Genomic DNA, 13062 nt, shown 5'->3' on the forward strand with positions numbered 1-13062 from the left:
TAAACAAATACAATTCGTAAGCTTGCTTTTAAATCAAATTTTATACAATATTGTGAGATATCACATCATTTTATAAACAAATATTTTGTTTATTTTAACGGACGAATAGAATATGTTTGCAGATAATTTATTTGAAATGCGTTTCTCATGGCGCATCATAAAAAATGGGCGACACGAAAGACGGTCCTTGCAAAGACCCTTTCGTGCAATCGGCCCCAGATGTCGCCTATGAGGTCCATACATGTAATGTTTGGACCTCATTGGTACTAGGAGTGATATCAGCAACAGACCATACATGCTCGGCAGATTGTGATCAATCAAGACAAGGCAAACATGGCTCACAATTTTGAACTGCTGTGCCGTCTTGCAAGAGAGTGAGGTATGCCTTATCAATTCATATTAAAAAAAAATTAAATGTCATTAAAATAGTCTTTTTGAATAAAATATTATTTCCGGGATTTGAATTCATCATGTAATTGTAAATGTATATATGTGACATGTATGTTACTTTTTCATTCTTGTCATAGTAATTGACAAAAAAGAAGAGGGGGGGGGGGGACCTTGCTTGTGTGTTATTAACATATATATTTGTCTACTGGTCACTAGCTTTTTTTTAAATATTTATTTAAAAGAGAGAAAGAAAACATTGTCAGTCTGATGAATGCCGGGGGGGGGGGGGGAAAGGTTTAATGAGACTTTGATGAAGATTCATGAAAATATGTTATTCGAAAGTCACTCGCAAGCAATAACCTCTATTTGTGTAAACAAAGTTCCATAAAATTAGTGCCTTGCCTTCATTATTAAAGCCAATTGAAAGTGATTCACTTAATCAGTTTTCATAGAAGCATCTCTAAGACGTGCATGGTTTTATCAATGATGATGATCAGCAACAATTGGCAGGTTTTTTTTCTTCACTTTTACAAGTAGGTAAATAGAAAAGCTACTCATGTCAATTAGAATTTTCATCCTATGTTTTTTTAAAGGATTTCTGTATAATCTTTCACATTCTGTTCCTCATTTTAAACACTTTTGAATTAAATGAAATTCAAAGAGTAAATTGCCCGTTCATGGTGACTCTTCAACACAATCTTTCAACTTCCATGCAGATTCAGCAACACATAGAAAGACCACAGCATGGATTAAGAGACAGGAAGAATCCATTTGAATACTACGAGGATGAACCCCTCAGAGTGGGGTACCAACAGAGAGGACCACACATTGCCTGTCATGTTACAGGTTTTGACAGGACTTTGTTTTTATGCCATTGGTAAGTTTTCATGTGCGAACTATAAAGCAGAAGGTAATTGGGGGGGGGGTCAAATTATGTTCTATGAAAATGATTCTCCAGGCCAAAAATAATGAGATTTTGATAAAGAACAATTCGACTAGCAAAAACCATCAATATTGGATGGAGAATTATGAATTGATTCAGTTTTAAAGTTTTACATTACTTGGGGGAAACAGTTCTGTATCTCATATGCAATATTCATATCCCCACTTGTTCTCTAGTGATCTGAAATTATAATCATTAATTTTTTTCCTCCAGGAATGTAAAAATTGGGTTGACTGCTGATTATATATTTAAGATAGTTATTGCGAGTTCAGAATAATGTAAGGATCAAGGATTGGAAGTATCTAGTCATGAAAATTAAGTTTTATGTTTTGCTTAGCATGCAGATTTTCCATTGAGTAATTGTCGCCAGAGCAAATATCATGGAACCCTTGTACATTCATGTGTGGAAAATGTGTGGATGTGACATCATCAGGCTACTTCTTCCATATTCATGATAACATGTACATGTTTTACAGAAATAATTAATGCAAAACCTAATATTAATTATTAATCATCCAAATTGTATGATTTTTGTTTCTGCTTTCAGCCAGGAGAACTAGTAACCCCTTACATGGGAGGGGAAGTGTTGGGGGTATTTCACAGAAAGGTTTTTTTTCGGAATGAAACATGTAACCCTTTGGGTTGGAAATAGGTGGGGATTTTATTTTTCTCTCATTTTTTACCATGTAGCAACATTTTTTAATACAAATATATCATATTCAAGTGGGAAATTATCATGAAGGATGATTTATAACCACCCAAAAAGAAATATTGGTATGTCATTTCAGCTAGAGAGATATTCTCCATTTTGCATGGATAGTTATTGCAGTAGAGTTTTTTTTTATGAATCTAAGAAAAATCTCTTTAAGCAGTTCCAGTGCATCATAAACATCAGGTCATGACAGAAGCACAATGTCTGCAAACGTAAATGGTAAAGTATCAATTGGCTTTCATATCAATAAACCAATTACATAACATCACTTATCATTCGATAACTAAAGGTACCTTTTAGAAGATGCAAGCAGACGAAGCAACTATATCACAGTCATCCGTGTGCAGAATCATCAAAGATTTTTCTGAGGCAATAGCAAGGAGTAATAGTTAATGAAGTTTCCAAAGACAAGAAATTCAAACCACCCATCGACAATTTGATGATTGCTACAGGTTTCCAAGAGTCATAGGTGCTATCGATTGGGGCCAATCCGGGCCATGTCTACATCAGGAGTCCTGATGGGGAACAAGCCCTGTACTTAGCAGGAAGAACAGGTCTTCTGTAAATGTATGGGTTGGTATACTCAATCAGTTTTCAATGTGATATTCTCTGTATTCAACACCTACTAGAGGTATGTGATAATGAAGAAAAAAATATATTGGCCCCTACTACATGTCTTTTACTGTCTTTTATCAAGTTTCAATCTTGTTGTTGGTCAATTTTTTTTGTAATTTTAAACTCTTAATATGTGAAATAAGACAATTTTAAAGATTTCACTGAAGAAAACAAATATAGATAATCTGCTAACTTTCCTATTGCAGGAGAAATGAAAAATAGATAAAACAAAATGCATTTTGCTTATTCAGGTAAAGGAGGTATTAATTGCTTGATCAATGAAGATATATTTCCAGAAAGAATACCGAAGAGAAATTTTCTAATATTCATTTTGTTTTGATCCTTATTGCAGGTATCCGTTGCTCCCCTCTTTGGTGAATTCCTGCCTGCATTCTGTTGTCAATAGAAAAGGACGGTGTGCTACGGTATAAGCATTCCATTGGATTATATGTGCATGAAAGTGGACACTTGTGATAAAAATATGGTAGCTTGGTTGATAGGATGTATTCATGCATTCCGATTTATCATTAGTGATCAAATGACCATCTTGCTTTTTAAAACCCAAATTCACAACATTTTTCTTGTTTGACAAAAGGTTTGGGACGTGAATTCCAGGATATAAATGAAACACATGATGGGCTAATGTATAAGCAGGGACACGAGAGGTATAAGCAACATTTTTTTTGCTTAATTAAGTTTGGCATGAGATGGACTTGGTCTTTCTTATGATTCAAGTCGATTTTATACCAAGTTTGTTTTAATCAACAATCAATGTTTGAAGCCTCATGATTTCAATTTTAAAACCTCTTTGTTAATTAAACAGTCATTTTTCTTAGCATATGCAGCTTCTTAATTTATCAAATTTAAATTATAAAATGTCATTTTTGCTGAATATCCTTTTTTCCACCTATTTTCATAGGCCCTAAGATACATTTCTGTAGTAAGCACTATAAATACATTGCAAGCTATTATCATTTGTTTGATATTACTATTTTATAGAATCATCCTTTAATTTCTTTCAGAAATATATTTGACAAATTACTTGTGATATTCATGCTTTAGCTGTAGAGTTAAAATCTTCATTAAACTTTTTTTAATCCATTGTTTATCTATTTTTATTCAGAGTTTCTGAATCAAAAAAAAAAAATCAACCGAGCATAATGCTGAAAATTTCATCAAAATCGGTTGTAAAATAGCAAACTGGAGTATAGGTTAAGGTTGGGAATAATGCGATTGCAAGAGTGACCAGTTAGTGTGGAGGAGCTACCAATGAGTATCTCAGCTCCTTTTAGAGATGTTTGTAGAACTGACGTACAGAGTAGGCCCCCCCCCCCCCCGAAATAATAATAAATTCACGACCAAGAAAAAGAAATGAGGGTGAAATATAATATTTTTTTTTATATTATGTGAAAATCTAACACAAACTTGGATTTTTCATGTCAATTAAAAAAAAAATTGCTCGCTTATTTTTTTTTTCTTTTTTAAAATCAATTTATCGAGATACACCATATAAAAGGACAAGAATAAATAAATGAATTGAAAATATTACTTCCAATGGGAAAGGAAAAGAGGCACGCTTGTGGACGCGAGATCAGATCAAAGCCTAAGGTCATGTCGCTTGGCCCCACGTGACGCTGGCCCCACCATTTACCAATTAACGTACAAAACCCGGGACAAAACCTAAACAAAGATTCAATTCCATTTTCTATCAAAGCTAGCTCCGGGCAAAGTTCCACCGGACTTCGATAAGGTAGGATTCACTAGCGTACCTACGGGGGGGGGGGGGTGCAGGGGGGGCACTCTGCCCCCCCCTGACGAGTCACAACCCATGCAAAAACGTATCTTTGCCCCCCCTGACGGGCTTGAAAAACCTTTTTTGCCCTTCAATGACCTTCAATGCCCCCCTGACGCGCTTGAAGACCTTTTTTTTTTTTTTTTTGCTTGTCAATTTTTTTCTGGTACGAAATCCTTTATTTGTGATCGAAGACCTTTTTTTTTTTTTTTTTTTTTTTTTTTTGCTTGTCAATTGTTTTCTGGTACGAAATCCTTTATTTTTTATCGAAGACCTTCTTTTTTTTTTTTTTTTTTTTTTTTTTTTTTTTTTTTTTTTTTTTTTTTTTTTTTTTTTTTTTTTCTTGTCAAATTTTTTGGTGGACGGTTTTGCCCCCCTGTGGAAAATCCTAGGTACGCCACTGGTAGGATTATACAACAGTATCAGATTGGTTATGATTTAATTCAAACAAATGTGCACTTGATCTAGATGTAATTGGCGTGTAACGTTAGTTTAGATTTATTTTTCCGTAGATCTAACTTCCTCAGGCCTAAATTTAAACGCAGTTACGGCACGCTATTAGGCCTAACTTAGATCCACGTCAAACTGCACTGTTACGATGGCGATCGATCTGGACTTCATACATTAGACAAAAAAGGCAAAACTAAAAAAAAAAAAATTTGGTCTCTGTCATTGTTCCGCTGGACTCTGTTGCCTCCACTCACCAATTGAGAAATAAGAAATTGAAAAAAAATGTGTAAAACCCCCTCGAAACAGCCGGCTGCTGCAGCTGTCTAAAAAAAGGTTAAAACTTCTTCACGTTGCAGTACACCTACCGTACGGTATACGGTACCGTACATTGTGTTGAGTTTGAACTTCTCGATACGGTACGATGCTGCAGGCGCAGTCGAGCTAGCCGCGCTCGCACGCAGGCAGCGCTAGTCCGAACCTAAGTTGGCCAATATTAACAAATAAGTAATGACAATGTTCGTTTGCTAAGAAATTCAAGTGCATGCTGCTGATACATGATTTTGGGGTTGAGTTCTGCTTCCTAACTCATGTGATGCAATGGCGACGTTTCATATGGCCCTAGCAGATTAACTCTCAAATACGGCACTGAGCATGCTCAGTACTGCTATATTACACTGAGCATGCTCAGTGCAGTGTTATAATAGTATGCTAGCTTCAGTTCATGATTTAATCCATGGACTAAAGTTAGCACCGGGGTATAACTCAGCCGTGGGTTAAATTTAGCCCCGGGTGCTAAAGTTAGTCCATGGATTAGTTAGTCCACCGTTTGTGAATAGCGCGGTGGACTAACTTTATACCCCGGTATTAGTTAACCCCCGACTAAATTTAACCCCGGTATAAATTTAGTCGACCTTTGTGAATTCGGGCCATAATGTTGTGTTTGAAAGGAGAAAAATAAATAAAACAGAATGGTGAAAGTTTGAAAGAAATCGGACAAGCAGTAAGAAAGTTATGGCTGTTTTGAAATTGAGATCTCTAAGACTATGTAGATTTCAAATTGGCAATTGGGTAAGTAAATTATGACAAGAGGCAAGGACAACTTTCCCATAGGCCATGTACTTTATTATCAGTGATTTGTGGTTTTCTCCCAAGTACCCATTCCCCCGGGGCTGTAATCTAAATATAGCCTAGGTAGTATATTGCTGTATGTCCTCATAAAAGAAAAATATGATTTGAAGTAAAACATTTGAAAAAAATGTAATTTTAGTCACATTATGTATTGGAGTACATGGAAGAGTAGTCCTTGCCATACGTCACTTTGACATCACATTTGTTGCCAATTTGAAATCTCCATAGGTGTAGTGATTACCAATATTCACAACTTTTAAAAATTCATGACTTTCTTACTGTTTGTCCGATATTGTTCAAACTTTCACCTATCAACTTGTCTGATTTTCCTTTTTCCTCTAAAAGCAAGTTTTTATTTGGGTTGGATTCCCCCTTAACAACGTTCATCTGCGCTGTGCGTCCATATCATATCTAGGCTAGGCTAGGCGGCTCGGCTTGCAGCTCAAGAACAGTTATTACCGGTATGCCATCCAATAGTCAGTGGCGTAACAGGCGGGGGGGGGGCACTGGGGGGCAAGTTGCCCCCCCCCCCCCTGGCGGATTTCACCGGGGAAAAAAAACGGGAAAAGGAGGGAGAAAGAAAGGGAAAGGGAGAGGAAAGGGGAAAATGAAAGGAGGAAAGGGAAAGTGAAAAGAAAACATTATTATGGAAAAGGAATTAGGAAAGCGGGAAAGTGTACGAATGAAGAACAGTTGAGAAAGAACAAATCATTCCGAAATAGGCCTATATGTAATGCAATAGCACGGTGGGAAATAAATTAAAAGATGAGAAATTGGCAAACAATAGCGGGAAACGAAGGTAGAGAGTAATTATTTAGTCAAAAGCTAAATTGGAAAACAAAGAAAAGGGACAAGAAAAAATAATAACATGACCGGGCTGCCGGTGATTGAAATTAAAGAGCGGGAAGAAAGACGGACTGCATGCAACATTGTGCTATAAAAGCTTGCTATATTTCATGCAGATAAGCTACCGGGGCTTTGCCCCAGACCCCACGCAGTAGGGGCTCTTCATTTATAACCATCAAATGGCTCTATCACTGGCATACAGGCGGGGGTGGTCTGCATGGTTCCACACCCAAGAGAAAATAAAAGAAATTATGAAATCAATGGAAACAGTGAAATGTTTTATTTGCTGATTATAATGGAAAAATCTATCAAATAATTAGAATTTAATTTCAATAGGCAAGTTTATTTTCCAGCTCGCTTTGCACGCTGGCGACTTTTCACAAATTTTTCCCACATTGCTATGTTTTGCCCCCTCAAAATATTTGGTTCATTACGCAACTGGGTTGAATAAATGTGTTGTGTAAAAGCTATATTCTGTATATGCCCGCGATTTGTAGCGGCAATCTGCGAGGTTTAAATGGCTTTGATTTTAAGAAGTTCCGGGGGCTCCGCCCCGGATCCCAACCGCACAGCACTGCGTATGGAAGGGTTCGGCCATGGCCCCGAAAAGTTCTACAGACAAGAACAAAAAAGGAAGAAAGAAAAGCAAAGGAAAAGTGTAGGATATGATTTTATTTACTGAATGTAATGTAAAAAAATAGCTCAAAGTTAGATTCTCATAAAAAGGTGATTTTTTTCTCAGTCGCTTCGCTCGCTCGGGACTTATATATAGCAGCTTTTAGCACATCTGCTATACTGCTCCCCTGGTTTTTTTTTTCTTCGCGCTACTGCCACAAAGAATCCTGTTCACAGTGGCGTACAGACCACAAAAATGAATCTAAAGAGAGAAGAGTGAAATATATTATTTTCTGGATATCATGTCAAAATCTATCACAAAATTGAATTTTTGTCTTGAAAAGGTCAAAATTTTTGCTCGTTCGCTCGCAACTATTTTCAAAGATAAATTTTGCCCAATACGCAATATATGGCCTTCTCAAAATAGTCGCCTCATTACATCATAATTACGCCTGTTCATACCATGATATGACCGGGAAATTTTTGGCTCTTGCGACACCCCCCCCCCCCCCCCCACTGGCCACCGACCCCTGTTACGCCGCTGCCAATAGTAACTTCCCTGAAATTTTTGTTTTTGATTGGCTGTCGAGGATTGTTGATGTGGTATTAGCGATTAATCATGGTATTTATTTCTTCTTTCGATTAGGCCTATTGTTGCACACACTTAAAATCTATGATGAGATCATATATACATGCAAAGAGGGGGGGGGGGGACCTTCAATGAACTGAGCTTGTCCCAAAAGGAGTACATGGCATGAAATTTTAACAAGTTTAAGAGAGATTAAAGGTAAAAGTGACCTAGAAAAGAACTCCATGAAATTATGTGAGGGGTGAGGGAATATTTACAAAGGATATGAAATTCCACACATAGAAATAATTAAAAACGAATGATACCTCTTACTCTCTCTATCACAAAAGAAAAAAAAATGAAAACAAATAAATTAAATGATTAATTAATCAATTAAAATAGATTGAAACAAATGATACCTCTGACTGTCTATATCACAAAAGAAAAAAAAACTGTAAACAAATAAATTAAATGAATAAAATACATTAATTAATCAATATAAATAGATTGATAAATAAATTAATAATTGTATTAATATATAAGTAAATCATCAAATAAATTTCTGAAGAAGTAAATACATACACATTTTATTATTCTCTCTCCTTGTTTATTTGGAAAATAAATTGGAGGCCCCCCCACTCCAGCGCCGCCCATGATAATTCTCACCGGCCGGGGAAACAAGCCCCACGACCACGTTATTTTCCATGATATAACAGTGCAAGGGGCCTCGATAACGAGTATACTAATAGCCGTCATCCGAGCCCCGCACACGTGCGAATGTTGGGAAAAGCGCATTGGACGGGGCCAGTTTCGCGATTATCTTAGGATGCAAGCTTAATAATATACTCGTGATGTAGGCCCCGCTACTGTGTTGGAGTGTCTGAAGTGCCGTAGTGCGGGGCCTATATAACGATTATAGTATTATACTCGTGAAACAGGCCCCGCGAACGGACATTCTAAGCCATTCAACACAGCAGCGGGGCCTATATCACGAGTATGTATAGTGAGCTGAAGTTAGCAACCTAGATATTGAGGTATGATCGATTACAAGTTTTTCTCGAGCGGGGCCTATATCACGATTTTGCCAAAACCACAAGGAGCTTACCTGGGGGCGGTTTCTAAGAAAGACGACCAAGTTGAGCCATAAACAAGGCTTGAATTAAGTGTTTCTCTAATTAAGTTACTAGTCTAAGTCTAACAAACGCCAGCCCTCCAGTCTCCTCAGCCCTCTACGTTCATCTGCATGAGGCAGGCCGGGATTCCCCCTTTAAAAAATACACAGGGGGGTTGCAGAAAAGTTAGTATTATGGTAACTTTGCCAGCCAATAGTAACAGCTCTGAAATCTTTGATTTTGATTGGCTTTCGAGAATTGTTGCCATGGTACCTTGCCCCGGGGACCTCGACACGTCTATAGTACGGGGTCATGGATCATAATTGTCCCCTGCTTTCAGAATACGGATTTTATTGTAACTCTTAAGATACAAGAATATTTCTCTTAAGACAATTTTCATAATACGGCCCCAGCTTCATGCACAATTCAGTTAAAATTCCTAGGGTCCTGTGACACAAAAATTAGCGATTAATTGTACGCTTAATTGTCTTGATTGTACATTGTAGTCAATTAATGCAATCGATCGTAATATTTTACTATTGCCAAGCATTGTTACAGGCCCCATATGTCTCTATACACATGTATGTCCAATAAACCCATGAATCTCTATACTAACTTTCATTTTTTATAAGCTCTAACTATCAGCAGACTTAAAGCTCCAAACCCCTTGCCATATTCTTCAGACCTTCCCAATGCCCTCACCCCCTGGCTTCACTCCCCCCCCCCCCCCCCCTCTTCCTGTGTCTCTCACCGTTACACACGTACACACAGACCCTTTCTCTATAGCCCTCTCTCCAGCCCACTCTATATATGTGGATACACAATCATACACACACACACAGGCATATTTGTTTACAGATACAAGGCTGTACAAATACATACGTCATGCACACACACCCGCACACACTCCTTTCTTCGATTTTTATTTCCCTTTCTCACGATGCAACGAGACAAGAATCACATTCACATCATAAATTTATCAGCTGTATGAAACAGGTTTATTACAGAAGCATGCATCATCCTTAATATATAAAACTCTCTTTACAACAGTTTCATATACACTAAAATATTCCCAAGACAATATGAAATTAATTTGGCAATGGGCCAGTTTCATAATGAATAAAACAAAGATATGGGGGATATTAAAAAAAAAATCATTACCAGTACTTTACATGAACACCATGTAGTTTGATTGCCTTTTGATAACTCTTGACAGGTGAAAGCTGAAAAATGACTTTTTACCTCTCCCCCCATAAAATGACAAATGTTTCAAAATATAACACACAATTGAACCAGTTACTCCAATCCAATTTCCTTATTTTATTTTCTTTTTGGGGGAAGGGTAATAAAAACAAATCGTAAGATATAGTTCCTCACCTGTGATGAAGTCATTCCTATAAATTGTAATACTGTACCAAGACAATACTAAGAATAATAATTAAGGACTTATGACTATCCACCCAACAGTACTGCAGTCATTTCTCTGATCATAATGGGATATTCACGAAGACATGCCTATAACTATTTCACCGGAATAATGCAAATATTAGTTGTGGTAACAAATGACAGCAGTGCTAAACAATTTTTTGTATAACAATACTTACTTAGACGGGGAAGGGGTTTACGGTAAAGTTTCATTAAAGTTTAAATTTGGCAATAAGTCGAAAAAAGATTACTGCTCGTAACACACGACACTCCAAAATGAAATTGTAATTAAAAAAGTAAAACCCTGAATTCAGGCATAGTACTTGCTTTGCTAATTTCATTTCTACATCAGCATATCATGGACTATAATAAAAAAAAAAACATTGCAATCGATTTGTGTCACTTCAGAACTTCTTCTTCTTCTGTGTTGAATTCCTCCGTTCACCGGAGAACTGCAAGCCTTTAGTTGCAGTACAGCATGGTAAAAATAATGAGCTATTAGTCACTGTTTGCAGCCGCTTGATCAACAAGGCGCTGTCTTGAGAAATGTATATCAAACACAAATTGAAGAGTAACAGGATGAAAGTCAGGAAACTGATACGAGACATTGCCAATGACACCAAGGAGGATAAGTCTGGTTCTTGCAACATGAAGATAGGAGTCTGTATTTGAAAAGCTTGAGAGCACTTTAATGGCATCCTCTGGAAAATGATTCAGAAGATTAGAACTGTGTACTGAATTTAAGCTTTTTAACACAAAGTTCAGCAATCGATCGTAGAAGAATCTGTCCGACTGATTGCATCAACTACAATGTACAATCGCACGATCACCGCCAAACTTTTATGAAACCCTAAACAGGCAGTATCCTCAAAGGGTTACTTCTTGATATGTTATTCAACATGAAAATACATGTTAGAAGATAAGACAAGTCGAACAGATTTAAAAGGTACAGAGAGATTAGACTTGTGCAAGACTCATATGTAATTAAAAAATGATTTAACTTGTAGAGGTTTAACCCTGCTCTTAACTAGAATTTCAAACCTTACTTTTATGGAATGCTGGTTTCACAGTATTTCTTCCATATTCAATTCATGGCAGTTATAACATACCAACCGATTCAATATTCAATAGAACGATTATTTCTTCCCCAAATTTTGCCTGAACGTGCAACACACAATGGGCGTTTCAGAAACAATAAATAAAATTCGACTGTAGTGTCACTTGCTTCCTTTTGCCAAAGTTGGGCAGTAAGTACTATCAGTGGCAGACCGTGACCCGGAGGAGACAATTGATTGGAGGGGCACTGTATTGTTTGTGAACAATGCTGTGCCCCTCCAATGCTTTGTCTCCTCCGGGTCACAGTCCGCCACTGTGTACTATGCACTTCATGTCATCGTGCCCGATTATGGTGTAAGGAATGTAAAAAAAAATTGCCTGCATTGACAGAAATCATCTTAAATATGTAACTACTAGGATACGTCTTCGTTGATAAATGCATCATACCTGGTTCAGAGCAGTACATGTACGAATAGATATGTGCAGACTGCCAACCTCTGGGAATGAAAAATTGTATTCTGTGATAAAAAAAAGTGTATTTTTTCCCCCAAAAGTGTATTTAATAATAAAATGCGTGGCGCACTCGCTCATCGCGGGGCTCAAGCTGAATGCAAGCTAAAATGCGCACTGCTCTTGCAGATGGAAAAAAAAAACATTTAAACATGTGTATATCTCACCCTGGTTTTAACAAAATGATTGAAAAAAAAAACAAGTTACCTGAAATTACATTGACCTAATTACCATACCATACTTGTGTAAGTTTTATGAAATAAAGACATATAACGTATTTTTTAAAGAAAAAACGTACTGCCGTATTTTGGTTGCAAAAACATACTAAATACGCCAAAAATGTACTGGTTGGCAGGTCTGTAAGTGAAACATAAAGCATGGTGCCCAATGTAGTTTGGGATAATACAGGGGTCAATGAACACGATACATGATACTGGCATAGGGGTCAAATGTCACAATACTGACACGTTATACTTCAGTCTGCAGCATTATATCAATCAGTGAAAAACAAAATGAAAGGCAAATATGAAAATAACCATTCTATTTAATGTGAAAAAAATAGAGTAGCTGGTGCAGCATACAAAATTATAGGCCTCATCCTATACTTGCAAGGCTTATTAAGCAGATTGTGCAAGGCAGTAGTTAAACATATCAGCAATATACTCCACAAGAACTTTATAAAATTAAACTGATAATCCTTAATCACTGCAAAAATATTTTCATACTTAAATTTCGATCGACACATTCGAGAAACAATATTAAAACTAAGAGGGCCCCCCGCATGCTTCCACGTATGTACAAACAACTGTACCAAAAATAAATTCACATACAACCGGTTTCCATTGCAAAGTTTGTTATTCAATAATTTTGAATAAACTTGTGATATTCTATTCTGACTGG

The 13062-nt window shown here is 36.9% G+C and overlaps 1 long non-coding RNA gene across 1 annotated transcript; it reads left to right on the plus strand.

The window, feature by feature from the left end:
• Positions 1-298: 298 nt before the first annotated feature.
• LOC129266767 (uncharacterized) lies at positions 299-2441 on the plus strand. The gene is made up of 3 exons (XR_008585115.2): positions 299-379; positions 1107-1267; positions 2335-2441. It is a non-coding gene; the product is annotated as an uncharacterized LOC129266767 (long non-coding RNA).
• Positions 2442-13062: the final 10621 nt, after the last annotated feature.

Source organism: Lytechinus pictus, chromosome 8, assembly GCF_037042905.1.
Source record: "Lytechinus pictus isolate F3 Inbred chromosome 8, Lp3.0, whole genome shotgun sequence".
Taxonomy (NCBI): Eukaryota; Metazoa; Echinodermata; class Echinoidea; order Temnopleuroida; family Toxopneustidae; genus Lytechinus; species Lytechinus pictus.